At 55.0% G+C, this 21,910-nt stretch overlaps 2 long non-coding RNA genes across 2 annotated transcripts; one reads left to right on the top strand and one right to left on the bottom strand.

The window, feature by feature from the left end:
• Positions 1-187: 187 nt before the first annotated feature.
• Positions 188-19,270, bottom strand: LOC122393490. Its single transcript, XR_006258703.1, has 3 exons — positions 18,924-19,270; positions 9,386-9,470; positions 188-717 (listed from the first exon to the last, which is right to left on the bottom strand). It is a non-coding gene; the product is annotated as an uncharacterized LOC122393490 (long non-coding RNA).
• LOC122393489 lies at positions 10,498-15,411 on the top strand. The gene is made up of 2 exons (XR_006258702.1): positions 10,498-11,148; positions 14,553-15,411. It is a non-coding gene; the product is annotated as an uncharacterized LOC122393489 (long non-coding RNA).
• Positions 19,271-21,910: the final 2,640 nt, after the last annotated feature.

Raw genomic sequence — 21,910 nt, 5'->3', positions numbered from 1 at the left:
GTAGGGTAGGGAATGCTCGGGTCGGTAGGGTAGGGCTGGGTAGGCTTGGGTAAGATAGACTTGGGTAGGTAGGGTAGAATTGGGTAGGGTTGGATAAGTTGGGTAGGGTAGGTAGGGTGGGGTAAGGTTAGGTAGGGTGGGATAAGATAAGGTGGGGTGGGGTAGGGTTAGGTAGGGTGGGGTAGTGTTGGGTAGGTAGGGTGGGTTGGGTAGACAGGGTATGTTGGTGAAGTGTGGGTAGGTAAGGTAGGTAGGAGGGTCGGGTGTTGTGGGTAAGGTGGTGCTGTGTGGGGAAGGTAGGGTAGATGGGGTAGGTTAGGATAGGGATGGGTAGGTAGGGTAGGGTGGTTAAGTTAGGTGGGTTAGGGCAAGTAGGGTAGGTGGGGTAAGGTAAGTAGGGTAGGTGGGGTAGGGTAAGTAGGGTTGTTGCCTCTCGTTGCGTTTTGACGCTGCTTGATGAACTCGGGAATCCTGCTGGAATCCCGCCTCCTTTTGTGGGTCTTTTCTCTTTTATGTTTAACAGAAGCTGTATTGTTCTCGGCCACTCGTCAATCTCACAGCAAGCTCCTTATTCCGATAGCACAGGCTCCCAGGCAGCTTGTTGAACATAACTCTGCTACTTCGCCAGCGGTCCTTCCGGCGTGGAGCCCAACAACACCGGCGGGCCTTCTATCTTCCTCCGTGCTTCAAATCGCAGCAATCAACATCAAATTAGATCTGAAAGCCAGAAAACAACAATTAATGATGCGTGCACAAAAATCCTGACGGATGATAGTATAGTAGATGATAGTATATAGGGTATCATAGGCGTCATATAGCCTCGTTGCTGGTGCGCCCTAAAACACTAACTCATCATCAGGGATAGGGTATCGATTGTGGCCAAGGTGATGCCACATTTTCTACAGAACCTACAAGACCAGTACAACGCCTTTGGGGGCGGCGACTAACGGGGCGCCGCCCCCAAAGACTCCCGGCCCCTGGAGACTCCCGCCGTCCAGTGGTGGGGGGCGTTGGCCTTCGGGCCTGCCCGCGGCCGGCCGACTCCGGCTGCGGGTCGCCAAACGGGAGTCATCGTGCCCTCTCCGGGGGGTGGCGGGGGCGGCCTCCCGCCGTCACCGCTGCTCTCCCGGACCTCCTCCAAGACTTCTCGACTCTTCACTTCACGACATCCGTCCGGGCCGGGAAGCCGCAGCGCGCAGAGCGCCGCGGCCACCGGCCCAATAAGTAATTAACCACCGGGCCACGCCCCCTCCCGATAGCGCCGGCGGGAGGGGAGGCGGCGGCCCCGACGGGGACCCCCCCCCCCCCCGAGAGAAGAACCCGACAACGTCGCCGACTACGAAACCGAAGATACCGCCGGATCAGGTGCCGGAGAAGCCACTTGGACAAGACCTCAGATCATTCCATCAAGATCGAGGCTAGACGAGCCACGAGCCAGACGTGCTGCAACGGCAGTCGCGACGCCTTCTGCTCGCCCTTCTCCCGCAGAGAGCTCCTGCTCGGCATCAGGAAACTGCGGAAGGGACGCAGCACCGGGGTCGATCAAGTGACCAACGACATGCTCCACCAACTCAGCCCTTCAGCGGAACGCCATCTGCTGGAGGTGCTGAACTGGAGCTGGCGCACCGGGGAGGTTCCCGCGTCATGGAGGGCGGCGGAAATAGTCGCTATTCCCAAGAAAGGGAAACCGCCTAACGAGACCGGCAGCTACAGACCGATCAGCTTGCTAAGCTGTATCGGAAAGCTCGCTGAACGACTCGTGCAGCATCGCCTCCACCACTGGCTCGAAAGCGCCGGAAAGCTGAACCGAAACCAGGCCGGTTTTCGGAGGGGCCACTCTACACTGGACCAGCTAGCCCGAGTCACCCAGACCATCTTTGACGGTTTCGAGTCCAAGAAACCGCTGCGAGCCATCCTCGTCCTCCTGGACTACGCGCGAGCGTACGACCGGGTGTGGCGGGATGCGCTGTACGCTAAGATGCGGCGACTGGGTGTGCCGGGTTGCGCCACACGCTGGATCAGGGCCCTACTCAGCGACCGGCGCGCTAGAGTGAGATGGGGTACGTCAGCCTCCCGGTGGCGAATCTTCCAGGAGGGCCTGCCGCAGGGCAGCGTGCTCGCCCCTCTCCTCTGGCTCATCTACTGCAACGACATCGACGACCAACTCCGGGCCGGAGACTCGAGCCCAACAGTCTCCCTCTTCGCGGATGATGTGACCCTTCTCGCGACGGGCCGCTCTCTGCAGGAGTGTGCGGACAGACTCCAACCGGTCCTGGACGAGGTCAGCCGCTGGGTGAAGACTTGGAAGGTCCAACCTAGTCCATCCAAGTGCGTGATGACCACCTTCACGCTGGACCCCAAGGAGTGCGGCGGCAAGGTCAAGCCCCAGCTCAGCTTCTGCGACCATCCGCTAGGCTACGAGGAGACGCCCACCTTCCTCGGCCTGAAGTTGGACTGTCAGCTGACCTTCGCCGCCCACATCGCCGCCCTTAGAGAGAAGATGGCAAAACGCCGTGCTTGTCTATCAGCGATCGCCGGAAGGAGCTACGGAAGCCACCGTAGCACACTCCGCATCGCCTACAAGAGCTACGTGAGCTCCCTCTTCGACTACGGGGCGGCCATCTACTTCACCCATGCGGCACCGGCTGTCCGCGAGCGCCTGGAGGTAGAGCAGCGGAAATGTGCGCGCCTGATTACCGGCTGCATCAAGCTCACGGATAAGGAGACCCTGGTGGCGGAGGCAGGCCTCCCTCCGCTATCACTCCGTGCCAAGGAGCTAGCAGCCGGCGAGTACGCGCGCATAGTCCGTCTACCTCCGGGAGACCCCGCTCGCAACCTACTGGACAAGACACCACCACCGAGACTCCGCTACCGGACCCACGAGGCATCGAGGCGCGCGGTGACGTCTGCCGAAGAGGCGGGTCTGCCACCGCCGCCACCGGCAGACGAAGACGCGACCCTCTCATTCAAGCCATGCTTCCGTCGGGTCGGTAGGTGGATCTGCGACAGGACGGGCTTGAGCGACCTCCCAGTGGAGCCCCTGGCACTTTACCAGGGCGCACCACCCTGGCACCACGGCACTGTGGAGACGCCGTCCGTTTCGTGCTGGACCTGCCGCAGCCCACAAGGAGGACAGACCTGCCGGAAAGGAGAAAGGAGGCGGCGTTAGCGGCGCTGGCCCTCGATCGGACGGATCCGCCAAGGAAGGCACCATCCAAAGCGGCGGTGGAGCGATCCTGGAGCTTCACCGCGAGGGACGCACAATAGAGTGCGTGACACCGGCCGGTCGAGTGTGCAGCAGTATGAGGGCGGAGCTGGTGGCAATGACGGAGGCCCTGACGTGTCTCCATGAGCTACCGGCCCCCTCTAAAGCACTCATCAAGAGAGCGCTGCTCTGCACAGACTCCCGGTCGGGGCTCCAGCTACTTAGCCGCGGCCCGGATGACCAACAGTCGGCCATCGGCCAGCGCGTCTGGGCAATGTCCCAAAATTTGTCTATTTGGGTGGGAAACGACATCCAAATGAAATTCATTTTCCACTCTCACCACCATTTTTAAGAACAATTTTCCACTCCCAAGTCCCAACCAAGAAAACATAGATTTTTACCTATAGAAAGACAGTTGTGTGGATGCCCAGTTAGCATCAAACATTCTACACCCTAGAATAAAATGCATGCTTTTTGTCATTTCTCACTCCTTTTTGATCTAATCGAATCAGCAGTTTTCCACTCTCTCCCCTCTTTTTGGTGGGTAATTTTCCCCTCTGACACCCAAGACAAAACTCAATTTTGGGACACTGCCGGTCTGGGGCCTAATAGACGCGCTGACAGCCGGAGGGAAGGACATCACCCTGCACTGGGTCCCGGGCCACGCCGACTTCGCCGGCAACGAGGCAGCCGACCGCCTCGCCAATCAAGCCGCCGCCGACTGCACTCAAGAGGTGGCCCCGATCGACCTCTCCAGCGCGCGGACAGCCATCCGTCGCTGGACATCGGAGCTGGCCTCCGCAAGGGCGCAGCGGCACCCACATCGAGAACCTACTCCGAGCCACGATGAGCTGGACAGGTGGGACCAGGCCACCCTGTCCCAGCTTCGCACCGGCTACTGCCCACTGGTGCGAGCCACAGCTCATCGCCTCGGCCTGGTCGAAGACCCGACCTGCCGAGCCTGCGGCGAGGAGGAGGAGGAGGACGTGGAGCACCTCCTGGCCGGGTGCCCTGCACACGTGGCGGCGAGGGCCGGTTTCTGGGGGCACTGTCCGACCCTGGCGGAAGTGCTCTCGGGGCCGGCCCAACACATCATCAGCTACCTGAAGAGAGTGGGGCGGGTGCAGGTCGCCACCGACCCGCCCCCGCCGGCCGCGCCTTAGGCGCGGTCCGCGACCGCGCAGAAGAGAGAGAGAGAGAGAGAGAGAGAGAGAGAGAGAGAGAGAGAGAGAGAGAGAGAGAGAGAGAGAGAGAGAGAGAGAGAGAGAGAGAGAGAGAGAGAGAGAGAAGCCACTTGACCATAGTGTCCTGGAATGCGGAGGGACTCCGCCCTAAACTGGCAGAACTCCAACGCTGGCTCCCGACCGTCCAGGCGGACGTAGTTGCGATACAGGAGGCTCAACTGCCGAAGTCGGTTCCGAGACTCGCGGGATATCAACCGCCGGTGGTCGTTCGCCGTGCGAGAGGCCGAAGAACTGGCGCGGCGGCGAAGGGTGGGGACGTGTGTGTGTTCCTGCGCGCCGGCATCACCTTCGCCGTCATGGATGGACCCTTTCTGGCCGCGGAAGACGACTCCACCGAGGTGTGTGGTGTCAGAATCCTCGACCAATCCCCGATCGACATCATAAACATCTACCGCCCACCCATCAGGGCGTCGAACGACGAGCGTGAAGACCGATTCGACCCTCGATGCCTACCAGTCAACCGTCAGACACTCCTGGTCGGCGATGTGAATGCCCACCACCCAGCCTGGGACCGTAACTGCGACCTGGAGGACGCTGTCGGCGACAGACTCGACTGCTGGTTGGAGGATGTCGGATGGAGCCCACTCAATAGTGGGGACCCGACCCTCATCAGCTACAGAACCGGAGGCCAGTCTGCGCCGGACCTGGCGGCCTGCGGTCCCGAGCGGGCGGTCAGAACACGCTGGTCGCTGGGTCCCGACCTCGGGAGCGACCACCTGCCGATGGTGATCGAAATCCGTGGAGTGTCGGACCCTCTTCAGCGGAGGCGCAAGACCAGGTGGGCTCACCACCGTGCCGACTGGAAGAAGTTCAGCGACTCTTGTGAGGAAGCCCTCAGGGAGGCCCCACCTGAGGAGCTCTCAACACAACAGCTGTATACGCGCTTCTCCACCGCTCTCCAGACGGCCAGCAAAGCACATATCCCGAAGGGTGCACGGCGGGACCCTAAACCGTGGGCTCTTCACCCAGAAGTACAACGTGCGGTGGAGGAGCGCAGAGCAGCGAGAAGAGAAGTCCACGACCCTGAATCCAAAGCCCGATGGTTGGAAGCCAAGCGACGAGCAGCCGAGGTGACGGAACGTGTGACCCAACAGTCATACCGGGATTTCGTCAGTACAGAGCTGAACCAATCAACCAGTGTGGGTCGGGTCTCCCGCCTGCTGAAGAAGTGGGAGGGAGCAGAGGACGATGAACAGAGAGACGGAGAGGCAATGAGGGTCGGCAACCGGCTTCTTGTCACGGCTTGTCACGGCCGAAGAAAAGACTACCGCCTTTGCCCATCAATACGCAAGTCTCCCGACAGGTGCGGGCCCCCAAGATTGACAGGGCAACACGCCGGCGGATCCAGCAGTTCGACCACTACAACTGTGCCGACTGTCAGAACGCCCGCACCGGCTGCTGCTCCCCCTTCTCTGAGGAGGAGTTGGTTCTTGCCATTCAACGGACTCAACTCCGCAAGCCTCCCGGCCCGGACAACATCACGCCAGAAATGATCAAACACCTGGGTCCGGTGGCTCGCGGTGCTCTCCTGAAGGCCATTAACCGATCATGGAAGACTGGTGAAGTCCCCCGCGAGTGGCGAGCGGCTACAATCGTCCCTATTCCGAAAGCAAATAAGGACAAGAAGCTACTAGCCAACTACCGGCCCATCGCCCTGACGAGTTGCGTAAGCAAACTGGCGGAGCGGCTTGTCCTGGCGAGATTGACCTTCTTGACTGATGCACGAGGACTAGTCCCCCCCCCCGAACAAGTGGGGTTCAGAGCGGGACGGTCCGCGGAGGATAGCATCGGCCGGCTAGTCCAAGATGTACAGGATGGATGGCAGAAACCGAAGAGAGACAAGCGATCAAAGAAACAAGACGCAGATACGGCTCAGAAGTACGTCCTGACAGCCTTCGATTTCAGCAGAGCCTACGACGTGGTGGACCATAAGCTACTCCGGCTCAGGCTCCTAGAATGCGGCCTGCCCCTGTGCCTTGTCAAATGGGTGTGGGGGTGGCTGCGCGACCGGAGAGTGAGGGTGGAGGTCCAGGGAGCTCTGTCCAACGAGAGGATCTTCAGGGCAGGCCTGCCTCAAGGGAGCGTCCTGTCGCCCCAGTTGTTTCTGTTGTGGGCGGCGGGGCTGGCACAGTGCCTCATAGCCCCTGGGGCCTCCCCCTACATCTATGCGGATGACACAGCGGTTTTGTGTTCTGGGGGGACGATGGAACTGGCGAAGAGTCTGGCACAGGCGGCCGCGGATGCTCTGGTCGCCTGGGCACACCGGAACAAAATGCTAGTCGCCGGGGAAAAGACACAAATGCTGGTGCTATCGGTGCTATCGCAGAATGCCAAAGACTCCGTCGGATGCACCATCAAGGTGGCAGGGAAGACGGTGTCGGCGAGCGATACACTGGTCCTCCTCGGGATCGAACTCGACCGTCGTCTTCAATTTGGCGCACACTGCAAGAAAGTCAGGAAGAAGGTCCGCCCCCGCGTCGCCCACCTGAGGCGGTTGTCGGGTCGAAGCTGGGGACTAGACGAAGACATTCTCAGAACGATAGCCAGTGGGTACGTGAGAGGAGCCATGGAACACGCTGCCGCGGCCTGGCTACCTGCGGCGGCCCCCTCTCACGCAGAACTCCTAGAACGCGAACTGCGAGCGGCGGCCCGGATCGTGACGGGGTGCCCGAGGTCTACACCGAGCCACGCACTGATGGCGGAGGCGAGGCTCGCCCCGATGGCGGAGAGGAAGCAGACGCTCGCAGCTCGGCTACTGACGAGAGCGCTGGCGCTCCCTCCGAACGACCCCCTGCGAGCGACAGCTGAGGCCGCGGCCCCGGCGCGCCTGTCCTCGGTCAGAGGATGGAGGTCGCTGGGCCGCCAAGCCTGGGCCGATGCAGGGATCTCGGCACCGATCGAGCCGATTCTCCCACCGAGAGTACCACCATGGGAGCAGCAGGGAGCGCGCATCTCCTTCACACTGGACGTCGGCCCGCTGAGGACAGGTGCGACGGCGGAGGAGAAGGAGAGGACTGCCGCCCAGCACCTAGCATCCCTACCACAGTGCGCGGTGTGGATGTGGTCGGACGGGTCAGCGGAGGGCGGCACAAGGAACGGAGGGGCTGGAGCAGTCATCATGTGGCCGGATGAGGAGGTACTGGAGCTAAGGGCTCCGGCGAGTGACTTCTGCTCCAGTTACCGTGCAGAAATGCTCGCCTTAGTTGCGGGCCTGGAGACCCTAACATCACGCACCAAAGATAGCGACCTACCACTGATCATCTGCTCCGACAGCATGTCGGCACTGGCGACCCTGCGGAATGGCCCCGCCGCCGAGACGTCACCGCTGGGGACGGTGGCCTGGAGAGCTCTACTGCAGCTAGCCAAAGATGGTCGAGAAATCAGGGCCCAGTGGGTCCCTTCTCACTGTGGCATACACGGCAATGAAGAGGCGGACAGAGTGGCCCGGGAAGCAGCCCAGCTCCCTCAAGAAAGGACGCCCATCGACACGAGGACGATCACCAGTACCGTGGCGAGAATGGCTAGGGACAAGACAATCCAGTCCTGGCCCGCCGGCTGGTTCAAGTCTCTGATGGGCGACCGCCGCCCCCCGTCCACGGCCGGCCTGGAACGGGAGAGCGCGGTAGAAGTCCATCAGATCCGCGCGGGCCACTGGGCAGGCTCAAGAGCCTACCTACACCGGATCGGTCGCTCCCCTACCAGAGACTGTGAGGGATGCAACGACGACCGGTGCGATGGAGCTGTCGTGGCCGCTACCCCGTGTTGATGTTGAAAGGTCGCCCTGCACGTCGAAACTTGGAGCGGCCCTGCCGCTGTCCACAGAGAGTGGCCCGAGTTGGCACCCTACTGTGGCGGGGGACGTGCAGTCGAAGTGGGTGTGGAGAGCTTTAAGTGGACTGTATCATTTGAGAGAATGGACTAGCCGACTGATCACCGCGACCGCCAGGTCAAAGCTGTACTTGGCACGTCTTAAATTGTCGAAACCTTGTCGGAGAAACCTCCGCACAAGTCTTACTCATGCGTGCCGAAAATCAAGACAAATCAAGAACAAGACATGAGCTGGTTAGACACTTGCCAGCAAAGACAGACACGAATCTCAGAACGAGTCAGACGCATCGAGCCTTCGAACATGAGCGCATCCCGCTGATGCGTGCGATTGTATGTCGTGTGTTAACCCTGAGGTGAAACGGCGCTATGGCCGGAGTTAAACTGGAGCTAAGCCAGATTACGAGAGGATAACTATGGGAAAATTGCTAAGGAAATTTAACGAGTAGGTTCGACCGAACGGCCGAAACCATACTCCGTTGAGATGCAAAACGTATTAGATTTAGGGGGAATACTGGCATCAAAATGGTCGTCCACAAGGGCGAACCACCAGTATTAGCTTATTGGGACGGCCTCAAATCGCCGGAGCGACGCCCGAGCTCAGAGAGCACGTGTCCGGACGGGCACGTACCGCGCAGAGATCGAGAGCCGACTGACTGCCGCTCCGAGTCCCGACCCCAGGTCAGTTCGGCCGGCGCCTGGGGCTAGCCGCCCGGCCCGGCCCTCTGATTGGCCGGCGCTACAGCGAGCGCGGGCAGCGGCCGGCGGAGCGCCCGCCAACGCGATACAAGGCACACAAGCATCACAGCCCCGTGGTACGCGACGTAATAATAAACACAACAATCGATAACAAGTAACAACACAAATACACTTCTCACGCGACGGCACACCAAATCACGCCGGGACTGTCGCGGATGGGTCCCGACGGGGAGGGGAGGGGAGAACGCCGCCGCTGCCTAGCACCGACCGCGGCGCCAGAGCTGCCGGTTTACCTCTGCAGGGGCCCACACTCCACAGGAGCACGCTGCCCCATCTGCGGCGAGGAGGCGGACCGGCCGGCCCACATTCTCCTTCGCTGTCCCGCTCTGATGAGGACCCGCCTACAACTCACCGGCAGTATCCATCCGGACTTGGAGGTCCGGGAGACCAGAGTGGTGGCGGCCCTGGCGGCCGCCGCCCGCAACTTCCAGAGCCGCCTGGCTGCGCCCCGATGAGGGGCAGAGGGAGTCAAAACACAACAACTAACGGGGCGAGCGAGAGGGTGAGCCTTGCACGTGCGAAATTTCGAGGGGGTACCTCCAACTGACTTATGCACGGCACCCTACTCACCGGTCTCTAGCGATGTGCCAAATTTGAGCACATTCGGTCCAGCCGTTCTCGAGATCTGGAAGCGACACCCTGCACGTGCGCACGTGCAAAATGGGTCCCATCTGACTTTTGCACGGCACCCTACTAACTGGTCCCTAACCGTGTACCAAATTTGAGCGCCATCGGTCCAGCCGTTCCCTAGATCTGGAAACGACCCCTGCACGTGCGCACGTGAAGCAGCACCCCAACTCTGGCACATGGATATGCATTGCCTAGTGGGTGCCTACCTAGTACATACATGCCAACTTTCAGCGCAATCTGCCAAGTAGTTACCGAGATATTGCAACTATTACAAAACTGACATCTTCGTTTTGCATGTGGCACGTGCAAAAGGGGTCACCCACATGCATCGGTAGTCCAATACTTGGTAGAAAGAATGAAGCTACCATACAAAAATTACCGCATGTAAATCGCCAATCGGTTAAGTGGTTGCTGAGATATAAGCCTCGCGGACGCCGGCCGCTCATACTCAGAAATTTCCGTCAATCTAAGGAAAGACTACGCTCGCTTCGCTCGCTCCGTAATGACATCATTGGCGCTCCACCCAACGATGAGCATGCAGCGCTGTCAAGTTCAGTATTTTTTCTTTTGTTGTTGTTGGCGGTCATACTTAACACAGCCGTCCTATATTGCAAATTTGCAACAAAAATGTGGGGGGGGAAGGTGGGGTATAACAGCCCAGTGGCGCAAGACGGACCACCAGCCTTTATGGCTGGACTGTGGAGTTATAATATCGGCAAATACGAGCTGAGAGTCTGAGAAATATGAAACAGGTACAAATAATTTTGATAAAAGTTGATCGTAAGTGAAATCAATGTGTGCCAGCTAGTTTTCTCAGAAATTCAGCAAGCAATTGTGGAAAACTGGAGATACCGGCCAGCCCTCACATCGCCACTCCGAGCCGCGGGGCCGCCAGCACCCGGAACGAGCAGCCAAGGCTGGGTCGGCCTGACGGCGACGCCGGAGGCAAAGCCGCAGCTCGCCGGAGCCGGCTCAGGACCAGCCGACCCTGGCAAAGTGGACCAAGGGCACGGCAGCCCGGCGACGGCGCCCGGGGCAGCGGTGCAGCCAGCCCGCGCGGTGGGGCGAGTCACGGCCGACGAGGAGCGCCCGGGGTGGGGACGTACGGGGCGGGGGTGCCGAGGGCCTGAGGCGACCCCGCCCTGGACCAGCTCAGCTCGACGGTGGTGTCACGTGGGCCTCCTCCCGACGGCGAACTGGGGAGGGGGCGAGGCTGGCCGTGGCGCCGCCGTATATAAAGCGTGTGCTCGGCGGATCGAGAGGGTGGTCTCCAGTCACCACTACTAGAGAGGGATTCGTCTCCAGTGGGGAGGCTCCAGTCGGAGACTCCAGCAGGGAGTCTACAGTTCCAGTTCCAGTCTCGGGTCACCAGACTCCAGGCGCAGTCTCCGGTCATCTCGACCGGTCGGCCGAGACCCCGACGGCCGCTGGGCGCTCGCAGTGATTGTGTCTGGCGTGCACAGTGTCAGGGACAGTGCTTGAGATGTAAGTACACGGGCTCAACCAGCCGCGCTGGCTATGGCGCGCTGGTTGGGATTAGAGGAGAGTAGTGGAGAGGAGAGTATGAGATCAGTAGTGAGTGTGGATCTGTGTTTCCCTATCCTCAATAATAACACCTCTATGTGTAAACGCTGTCTCTGGGGCTGTGGTGAGCGGAGTCTGAGGCGATGGAGAGTCGGACTGGTGCTGAGAGAGTAATCGGATTTCAGAGCCACACATCCAAACAAGTAGGTAGGATAAAACATATTTTCACACTGGTGTCAGAAGTGGGATAGAGTTATTGAATTGACTTTGTCATTTAATGGCTTCCGTTTTTAACCGAACGGCGAACCTTCTAAATTTTAGGGATGCTGTGGCTAATTTTAATAGAAATTAAAGAATTGGTGTTCTGTTACTGTCTCCATTCAAAATTAATTGAGCTGATTGTTTAATTTCAAATTTAAAGCACCTTTTTCTTCTGTTGTCCGACAAATGTCTCCATCGGCCGCTCGCACCGCCCCAGCTGAGGTGTTCCTTTCCCTTTCACGGGTCCCGACGTTGTGTAGACTGGGCGGCCGACTGACCCAGTGACGGTAACCTTGGGACGCCTTATAACGGCTTTGTGATTGGTGGGAGTGTTTTCTCCTGGATTCCTGATTGGCGGTGAGGTTGTGCTTACAGTGGCTAGCCGGTCCCGTATCAGAAACATCGTAAACTGTGCCGGTGTTGTCTTGTCTCAAAGAGGGGTGTCGGTTTGTGTGGCTCTGGCAGTCATTCATCCGACTGTGGTGTCTGATCAGTCGTGGAAGCGTGGTGCTGTGAAATTCGAGTCCAAAATGGTGGTCGGGAGCAGTACAGTGTCGGTGGTCCTGGAGCTTCTACATGAAACCAGGTGTTATTGTAGCCCTGTCGGCAACAGCAGGACGCTGTTTGCGGGTGTGACATTGCAGGATGTGATGGGCTGGTGGATTGCCGTCCAGATTTAGTGATGTCTAAGTGAGTCATTATCTGCAGGTGCAGTTAGTTAGAATGTTAGAGCCGATCGGGACTAGTGTGTCGTTGGGAAATATGTGTCATTAGGACTATATTTCGCCGGAGGCTTCCTCCGTGACCGGGACGTTTGATTTAGGAGCTAAGCAGGACTCGGTGAAGTCGTATATACGCCGAAAGGAGCCCAGTGGAGTCCGTGCAATAGCGCCTTACCTTCTGCCGGGGAAGGTTAAACTAGGGGGTCGTGCGCTCTCCTCTTGTAACTTGAAAGCTGCAGCTCAAGTTCAAGGAATTGCCTATAATCAAACGTCACCGAGGGTCTTCCCGTCTTACTACTGGGTCAGATCGGGCGAGGTGAAGCGGACACATCCGATAGTACCCGATGGCATTTGTGTCTGTGGATAGTGACTGCACGGTGACGACCGGAAGGAGCCCTGGAGTCCTCAAGGGACTATCCATGCAACGTTAACACTGGAGGACCGACAGCTTATAAGCCCATGCTGACAGCTGACAGGAGAACTGAACTGACCATGATACCACCCGACAGCGATACAGTGGGAACGTCTCCCAGTCGGATGGCGCGCCTTACATCTCTTTACAGGAACAGCAGTATTAGCGCAGGCCGCAGTCCTTGAGACTGCTCGCACCGAGCCTTGCCTAGTCGCAGCGCCGCTCCAAAGGACTCTGCAGACGCCGATAATGAGCCTCTGTGCGAGGCTGTGGACGAGCCGGTCCTGACAGTCGGACCGAGGAGGTCCACTCGGGTCCGGAGACCGCCTTATCGGTTCCGAGACCTCTAGTCTTTAAAGCTATTCAGATATAGACTGAATAATGGTTTCAATGTCAGGAGCTGCCTGAGAAATAAGAGTAGAAATAGATGACGTCCATAGTGACCGAGAAAATAAGCTCAGAGCAGATTCTTTTACATTCCAGTAGTCATCTTGAGCTGGATTGATCAGTAGTCTACTCAAAATACCGCTTCCGACTGTCATCTCTGCAATGGTGATTGCCCTGATTAAAACAAGCTATTTTTGTAAAGTGGTAGGCATTGGATAGAAAATGGCATTACGTTTCAATTGAGCAACTCGGCTAGTTTGCGCAGTAATTGTTGATTCATAAAAGTAGCCAGTGAGAGTAAATGAGTGAGTTAAGTGGCCCATCATGAAAGAGATTAAATAGTCCAACTGCCTGATGATCAGAGCCTTCTGCGTAATCCACAAACAGTTCACGAGTGCCCAATTCGCATTCCTGTATCCTCCCGCTCTGTCGACATGCCCGTTTTAAACCGCCACGTGAATATAAGGCCAATTTTATCGTAATTGAATAGAGCCCGGAGAAATTAAATGGGCTAGTTGTGAAATAATGTCTGTGATTAACGCTAATGCTTGACGTTGAGGGTTGACAAAGCCTGTCCCTCCCAATTTCACTCTCAGTAAAAGGCAAGTTGGTCGTTTGTCCTCATATCCTTACCTAGTTCATCACGATTGAAACCCCTGAGTCATGCTGAGCATTGTTCCGCGTAGTCGTAAAAAGGACCAAAGAGGGCATACAAAGTGGATTGACCGCGGTGTGGTACATCTCTGACTAGACCCAGGCACTTGAGGTTGCACGGCCAGTGCGGGCCAAACTGACCTGCGACATCTGTCAATCGGCTTTCTGCTGACCCATGGCAAGCTGCGCCTGCCTTATGGTCTCCTCAAGACGCAATCGGGTTATGCGGATATCCTGAACCGGTGAGGCCTACCGGCTATCCCGAGCGGAGACCCGTCATCCACGTAGGCTGCCTGATTGCATACCAGTGGTTCGTGTCACGTGCGAAACCGTCACCGCTGTTCTTGGGTATCAACATACTCAGATCGTCACCACGGAGTGCCGGCCACCAAAGCAGCTCAACCCTGGTCTGGCTCAGCTCTGCGTAATATCGCAGTGCGAATCGATTCCGCTCACGGCAACTCCACTACGCAACCCTATGCAGGTCCAAGGCACGGTGCGGCAGGACTGCTCTTAGCATGACAACCTGGACATCCTCTTATCACATTGAGTAATTCCCAGGTCCTCCTGGCTGTCCAACTGACAACGGCGAGCTACTGGCGCACACGGATCACGCTCACAACTAGACTAACTAGACTGGCGCAGTGAGTTGAGTAAGCAACGGCCCCAAGTCAAATGGCCACAGCTGTTCACAATATGGCGGCTCCTTTTCCTTTCCAGCCGACAGTCATGTCTTATCCTGGTCGTGTCGTGATGTGCAGTAACTGGCTCTGATAACTGGAGAGAAATTTCTACATTGATTCCATAACCGGGCTATGCAGCAGCAGATGACAGTCAGGGAGCATAAAGAATCAGGGGCCTTTTTCTCGACCAAATGTCTCTGCCCAAGTGTGTTTGATCGGTGCTGACTGTGTCTCGTATGCCGGCAGAACGCAGATCTACCTCATTCCCTCCCCCTATGGCGACAATCATTTGTTCTTCATATTGGTGGAAGGGATGTGGAAAACTGGAGATACCGGCCAGCCCTCACATCGCCACTCCGAGCCGCGGGGCCGCCAGCACCCGGAACGAGCAGCCAAGGCTGGGTCGGCCTGACGGCGACGCCGGAGGCAAAGCCGCAGCTCGCCGGAGCCGGCTCAGGACCAGCCGACCCTGGCAAAGTGGACCAAGGGCACGGCAGCCCGGCGACGGCGCCCGGGGCAGCGGTGCAGCCAGCCCGCGCGGTGGGGCGAGTCACGGCCGACGAGGAGCGCCCGGGGTGGGGACGTACGGGGCGGGGGTGCCGAGGGCCTGAGGCGACCCCGCCCTGGACCAGCTCAGCTCGACGGTGGTGTCACGTGGGCCTCCTCCCGACGGCGAACTGGGGAGGGGGCGAGGCTGGCCGTGGCGCCGCCGTATATAAAGCGTGTGCTCGGCGGATCGAGAGGGTGGTCTCCAGTCACCACTACTAGAGAGGGAGTCGTCTCCAGTGGGGAGGCTCCAGTCGGAGACTCCAGCAGGGAGTCTACAGTTCCAGTTCCAGTCTCGGGTCACCAGACTCCAGGCGCAGTCTCCGGTCATCTCGACCGGTCGGCCGAGACCCCGACGGCCGCTGGGCGCTCGCAGTGATTGTGTCTGGCGTGCACAGTGTCAGGGACAGTGCTTGAGATGTAAGTACACGGGCTCAACCAGCCGCGCTGGCTATGGCGCGCTGGTTGGGATTAGAGGAGAGTAGTGGAGAGGAGAGTATGAGATCAGTAGTGAGTGTGGATCTGTGTTTCCCTATCCTCAATAATAACACCTCTATGTGTAAACGCTGTCTCTGGGGCTGTGGTGAGCGGAGTCTGAGGCGATGGAGAGTCGGACTGGTGCTGAGAGAGTAATCGGATTTCAGAGCCACACATCCAAACAAGTAGGTAGGATAAAACATATTTTCACACAATTCTCATGCTGTGTTCAAAGAGGCGTTTACAGTGAGGGTCGAACTTAGAAAAAAACTTGAACTATAGTTCGTTTACTTTAACCCTCGCCGGACCTATTGGTTTTCTACATACGCGCCGGCCGAGGGGGGGGGGGGCGGGTACGACCCCCTCGCCGTTTCGCCCCTGGTGGAGCTAGCGCGTCGCGGAAAAACGAGCGTGTGCGCCGATACGAGACACAGAGATTGGTACCCGATTTTAAGGTCCTAGGTCAACCGGTGACCTCCGAGGTCAGGTCAAGTGCCCCAAGTTACGGTTCAGTTTTTGGTGAATAACTTCGCAAAAAAACGGCCACAGAGCCGCGATTTTGGCAGCATCGTGTTCGCCTGGCTCAGGCGCGTCGAATGATATACATTTTGTTCGGGTCAGGTCAATTTAGGGTGTTGACCTCAGGTCAAGGTCAGGTCAGCACCCCTAGGTCACGAAGTTGGTCGCAAGAGGTCATGACGCATATCATTCGATTCGGCAGGTCTTCGTCTTCCTGATTCCATTGGTGGCTTTCCCGACTCGCTAGCTCAATTTGATCAAGAGTTATTGACGAAAAACTAATATGACCTTGATGATGTCATAAATGACGTCAGCAAGGTCAACATTGCAAAAGTAACGCATCTAACCTTGCAAGGAGTGCATCAAATCACCATTTTGTGTGCTTGAGATAGTTGGGAGATCGTTCCCGGCGCCAGAATAGCAGTTTTCATTTTTCCCCATTGACTTATAATGGTGAGGTCACGAAAATGACCTGACCTCATATGACCTTTAGGAAAAATCCGAGATATACAAGTTGTGAGACCCATAATGGATACTAGATCCTGTAAGTTTCATTTCCCTGTGACATCTCCTCTGCCAGTGAGGGCGTTGCGAAGTAATGAGGTTATGTAAGGTTATGAGGTTAAGTAAGTAATGAGGTTATGTAAGTTATGTACGTCTATGTAAGTGACCGTGCAGAGGTTTACTTATGACGTCATAGGTCAGTGACCTGACCTGACGCAAAAATGCGGTTGGTGTCAAAAGATCCGGCTTGAATCAAAGGTCAGGTATGCCAAGTTTCAGCTCTCTATTGCCAGCCTGTTCGGAGCTATCGCGAGAAAAAAACCCTATGAGGTGCCGCCCCCCCCCCCCCCCCCCTGGCCGGCGAGGGTTAAGTTTGCCCCTCACTGTTAAGGCTGAAACAGACTCTTTCCGCGTTCAGGAGATCGCATGCGAGAGCCTATTCAAATACATTATAATTCTTCCCGCATCAATCGCATCCGGGAGGTGCGTGCGATTGATGCGAGCGTGCTTCCATGTATTTGAAAAGGCTCTCGCATGCGATTTCCTGACTGCGGAAAGAGTCTGTTTCAGGCATAAACGTCTATGTATTTGAACACAGCAAGAGATTTGCTAGCTGAATTACTGATAAAACTGGTTGACGCACATTGATTTCACCAGATTTCACAGACGACCAATGTCATCAAATTTCTTTGCTATTTCACTGACTCATAGCTCGTATTTGCCCATACCTACAGCTCCACAGTGATTAACGACTTCTCAGGAATTATGTCTGAACTAATTAATAAATTGCACGGCGTTTAACATTAACGTTACATCGTTGGTGTTCAAAACTTATTTTGAAAATATCATTTAAATCTCCAATACAATGTGCGCCAACAAATTTTCTCAGTACGTTTACAGTGAGGGGCAAACTTAAAATAAACGAACTATGCCTTTGTTTTCCATCGCGCAAATGGCCACCTTGAGCTAATGGGGCCAGGACGCATGGATATTTTAGGTAGATTTTTTCTTGCCAAACTGTTCTAATGTAAGATGTTGAAGGACAATTCAATTAAGGCACTTTTCTTGCAAGAATAATTTTAATTGCCCCTTACTGAAAAAAATTACACATTCAGACTTCAGACAGGCAAGGTTTCGCAATGTTGGGCTATCGAACAAATGTGTAATGATAATGACAAATTTGATGTGGTGTAAGACGGACCACTAGGGCCCATCTTACCCAGTGGTGGCCCCTTCTACCCCGCCTGTGAAAAATATTACTTGACTTGACGTGAGTTTGGACTTTGGAATAAACTGTTTCATTCAGGAAAGAAAGCCTTTGTTGCATGTGAGTCATGCTGTGCTGCGCTAGCATGCATTCATGCCAGACGAAGTGCTGAGCTAGCATACACTCAAGCCACACGACAATCAACACACAATATCCTAGCCAGTAATTGCACTCCCACCAGTCACCACGAACGATGGGTAGAGTTTATATGTTATTCTGCCACTCGGAGCACTTCTACTTACAAGAGTAGGTATAGTCTCTCTTGAAAGCATCGCGACTCTGAGCGAAGGCGCCACCTGTTCCAGCCGCCGTTGGGCGGAAAAGTTTGAGAGCCGCTGGTAGCACTGACCGATTGACCGAAGCCTGGCACGCAGAGTCAGCCAGCGCGAGCGCGGCGGGGGCGAGGGGAGTGGTTGCGGCCTGCGGAGGGATAGGGGAAGGTAGCAGTCGCCGTCCGGTAACTTGTGATGGCAACAGGCATGTGGTCAACGGAAGCCACCCTATTCGCGAGATTTTGTTGAGATTTGCTTGGTTGCAAGGTTAAGAATTTGACCCGTCATCGGCACGAGTCACAGGTTTTTAGTAAAATCCGGAAACCCGTGCCTGAATACGAAAAAAAAATCAACAGTTGTGCCCGCTAACAGAATGCATCCGTGGTTGCAGATGCACCCGCGAGCGGATTCAAATCACAAAAAAATCTCTCTCTAGCCAATTAGTCCCATAATTGAAGTTCTCTTTTTTAACGAGCCGATTAGTGAACGGCGACAAAAAAAATTACCGTTCTGCTGTCTTCTTTTTAAAAATCCTATTTGATGCCGGGCTGCCCCCCTCTCATGACCTGTTTACGTCGTTCAGAAGGTCTCTTCACGGTAGGATTATGGCGGAACTTTGCTTCGTTGTGATTTTACGCGTCACGCACACGAGTGATTGGCGCCCACTAAGGCAGACCAATGAGCGCTCGGCTGGTGAACCCTAGCGGCGCCGGTATCCGCCTGGTGCGGGGGACGGGGTCAAGGCGAGCGATACGAGCATGACCTCTGGTCAGCCTCAACCTGTTTTAACCCAGTTGTCAGCCGCTGGTGCCTGCGTCATATAACAGTTTTTCTCCTACCGCTGTCGTAGAATCGTGTTACACCGTACTTTTTATGATACAGGCCATGACCTCACTGCTGGGGTCCTCAAACTGAATGGAATAGTTCGCAGAGCCGCCGCAACCCATGACGCGATACTTTCAAGAGAGACTATACAGGGCAAAAGTGTAACAGACAAATGGATAACATACACTGCTGGGTGGTCCGTCTTACCTCGCCTTTTTTTTCTTGTCGGAGATTCTGACTTTTCCTCCTTTAAGAGCAACCGATATTTAGGTTTCTTCAATTTAAAATCCAGCCTTTGCATATGCTAAAAGGGAGAGGAATCAATATGAGGTTCCAGAGCAGTGTAGCAAGATCTTTGACTTCAATCCTTAGCTGGTCCGTCTTACCCCATCTTCCCTAAGCATTGCCACAAGAAGTCAAACTTTTAAGTTAAAACATAACTCATAAGTGACAACTAGTCAACCAAAGCTGTATAATCAAATGAGCCAAAATCAGGATAGCATAAAAAATGTTAGCAGTGAAAAAATTCGTTCGAATCTGTCGAGCAACCGAATTCAACAATTTATAAATCCTTGTGACATATCACGCGCCACAATACTTGCAAACCACTTTTAATGGAGCGAATACGAGTAGATAAGAAGCTGCGTTATGTACCGCCTACATATCGACACTTTTTTTTAAACCCCACATTTGTTCTCCCGTGAAGTTCAGACAAGTTGTTTAGAAACCTTCAAAAAAGGTACAGTCACTCGATTTTTCTCAGTTTTTGGATTTAGTCACTCACGACACCAGCGATGAATAAAAAAAAACGTGGATCAAGGGGAATAGAAGTGGTTTGTCACCAGCCCAGAAAGCAGGACAATGCAAGAACACTTACCGAAGTTTGGCTGAACTAGATCACCGGATCACAACAGGTGAGGAAGCAAAAAGTAAGCCGCAACGAAATCCGACGACGATTAACGGAACTGTTAACAGTTGGGAGAAACGCGAGATATGCACGATTAATGTTCGCAATTAGCAAGATTTCCCGGCAATCTAATTCGGAGCCGGACATTCACGTGACGGCACGGCCCCAGCTGACCGGTCAAGTCGAGGCGAACGGCCCGCTCAACCAATCAGAGGCCAAGCCGCTCCACCTGACCGGAACGGGGCCGGCCGGGGTCAGTCGCGCGCTCGGGTCGGGTCACTCGCGCGCTCGGCTCGGGTCACTCACAACTGCGACACGGTAGTCTTTGAATGACTTCAGCACAGGTCCAGGATTAAGACAGTGACACGTTGAGCGTCGGCACCCACACAGACGGACGAAAGGTCAGTGCAATGATTGGGAGAGCGCCTTGGGTGCTAGGCAGTAGGCATGCAAGCACGTGAACGTGAACCGCTTTCACTGAACACGAGGCGCCGTCAGGCGTGTTCATTGCAATATCTTTAAGTAAGTGAATTATTGCAGTGTGCTGTGCTCCTGGCAACTCTTGCACTTAACGGGTCAGGTTTACAACAATCCCTGGGGCATCATACTTATGTCAAATGCCCTGCAATCTTAACATTTGACCGGCGGTCCTTATAATTGGAGGGATTGACTCGCACCATGCACTATGCAGGCTGCAGCTATAACGGGGACCAGCTGCTGCTGGGTGTCGAGCGAGGGATTAGAGGTGCTGGAGATCCACCGGGTCTGCATCTTCCTCAGAATCAGTGTCCCAAAATTGAGTTTTGTCTTGGGTGTCAGAGGGGAAAATTATCCACCAAAAAGAGGGGAGAGAGGATGAAAAACTGCTGATTTGATTAGATCCAAAAAGAGTGAAAAACAACAAAAAGCATGCATTTGATTCTAAGGTGTAGGATGCTTGATGCTAAGCTGGGAATCCACACAACTGCTCTTTCTACAGGCAAAAAATCTAGATTTTCTTGGTTGGGAGTGGAAAATTGTTCTTAAAAATTGGTGGCGAGAGTGGAAAATGAATTTCATTTGGATGTCTTTACCCACCCAAATCGACAAATTTTGGGACATTGCTCAGAATCCAAACCAGACCAGACCAGACCAGACCAGGATGAGGACTGAGGAGGCCCGTCGACCAGCCGCTAGGGGAAGTGTCGTAGGGCAATTAACGCAATGAGCACCCAGATTCCGTCCTTCCCTTGTGACATTTTTTGACATTCAAAAATTCATGGTCTGGGAAGGGATGGCAGGCGTCTATAAGAGCGGCTGGGAATTCGTAATGGATGTCATCGCTTCAATATAGTAAACTGTGCCCTGGTTGTGACTTGTGAGGGTTTATGTTGCGACATTTTCTTCCGTTAACAACTTGCCGTACAACTGGAGCGCCCCCGGCGTCCCATTCAGCGCTATCGGGCAGACTGGTTATTGCTTCACCTTTTTTTAGATTGATTCAATCATTGATTCATTTGATTTTCTTTCATCACCGTTCAATTCCATAGGTGGCGGAACCGGGTGGGGGCACCGTGTGCCACTTTGGTTTTGGCATTTTAATATTAGCCCTAAGGGCGTTGCATGGAAAGGATGGGACCAAAAGTCGGCAGTGCCCGGTGCCCCCCCCCCCCCTTAATTGAAAGTGTTCCGCCGCCACTGTTAAATTCCTTCAAAAATGGTGAATTGATTCCTTTTGATTCAGAGAATCAAAAATCCAAAAAAAGGAATGATACACGTTTGATTCAGCTAAAAAGTTATTGAACGATTTTTTATCGATTCGATTAAAGAAATCCCTGATACAGAGAAAGTTATTGAACGATTTTTTATCGATTCGATTAAAAAAAATCCCTGATTCAGAGATAGTTGTATTTGTTGTGTTCTTTTTGTTGTCATGCAATTATCACATAACGGTAGAGTTAACATTTGTTGAGTAGCCTCACTTTTTAAAAGTTCATAAATCATTAATATTTTCTTTAATTCAATCACCAATTTTTTCCAATGCGTTTGGTTCAATCATGGCTTGTGAATCGAACCATCCTGACGGTAAAACAAACCTTTTTTAATTCAACAAATTTTGTTTGATTCAATCCAATCGATTCAATCACGGATAACACCAGTCTGCTCTCGGGAGCAAGCAGCGGCTCCAGCTGGTGGCGGGGAGGGCAGCTGGAGCCGGCGCATCAGGACGCCACGGGCAATAAGTGGTAGGACGTCTGGTGGCGCTGGTGGCGTCCGACAGATGGCAGCACTTCAGTCCCCCCCCCCC

This window comes from Amphibalanus amphitrite, unplaced genomic scaffold, assembly GCF_019059575.1.
Source record: "Amphibalanus amphitrite isolate SeventyFive unplaced genomic scaffold, NRLGWU_Aamphi_draft 000537F_arrow, whole genome shotgun sequence".
Classification (NCBI taxonomy): Eukaryota; Metazoa; Arthropoda; class Thecostraca; order Balanomorpha; family Balanidae; genus Amphibalanus; species Amphibalanus amphitrite.
The sequence above is the reverse complement of the archived record's forward strand: the minus strand, read 5'-3'. Positions and strand labels throughout refer to the sequence as shown.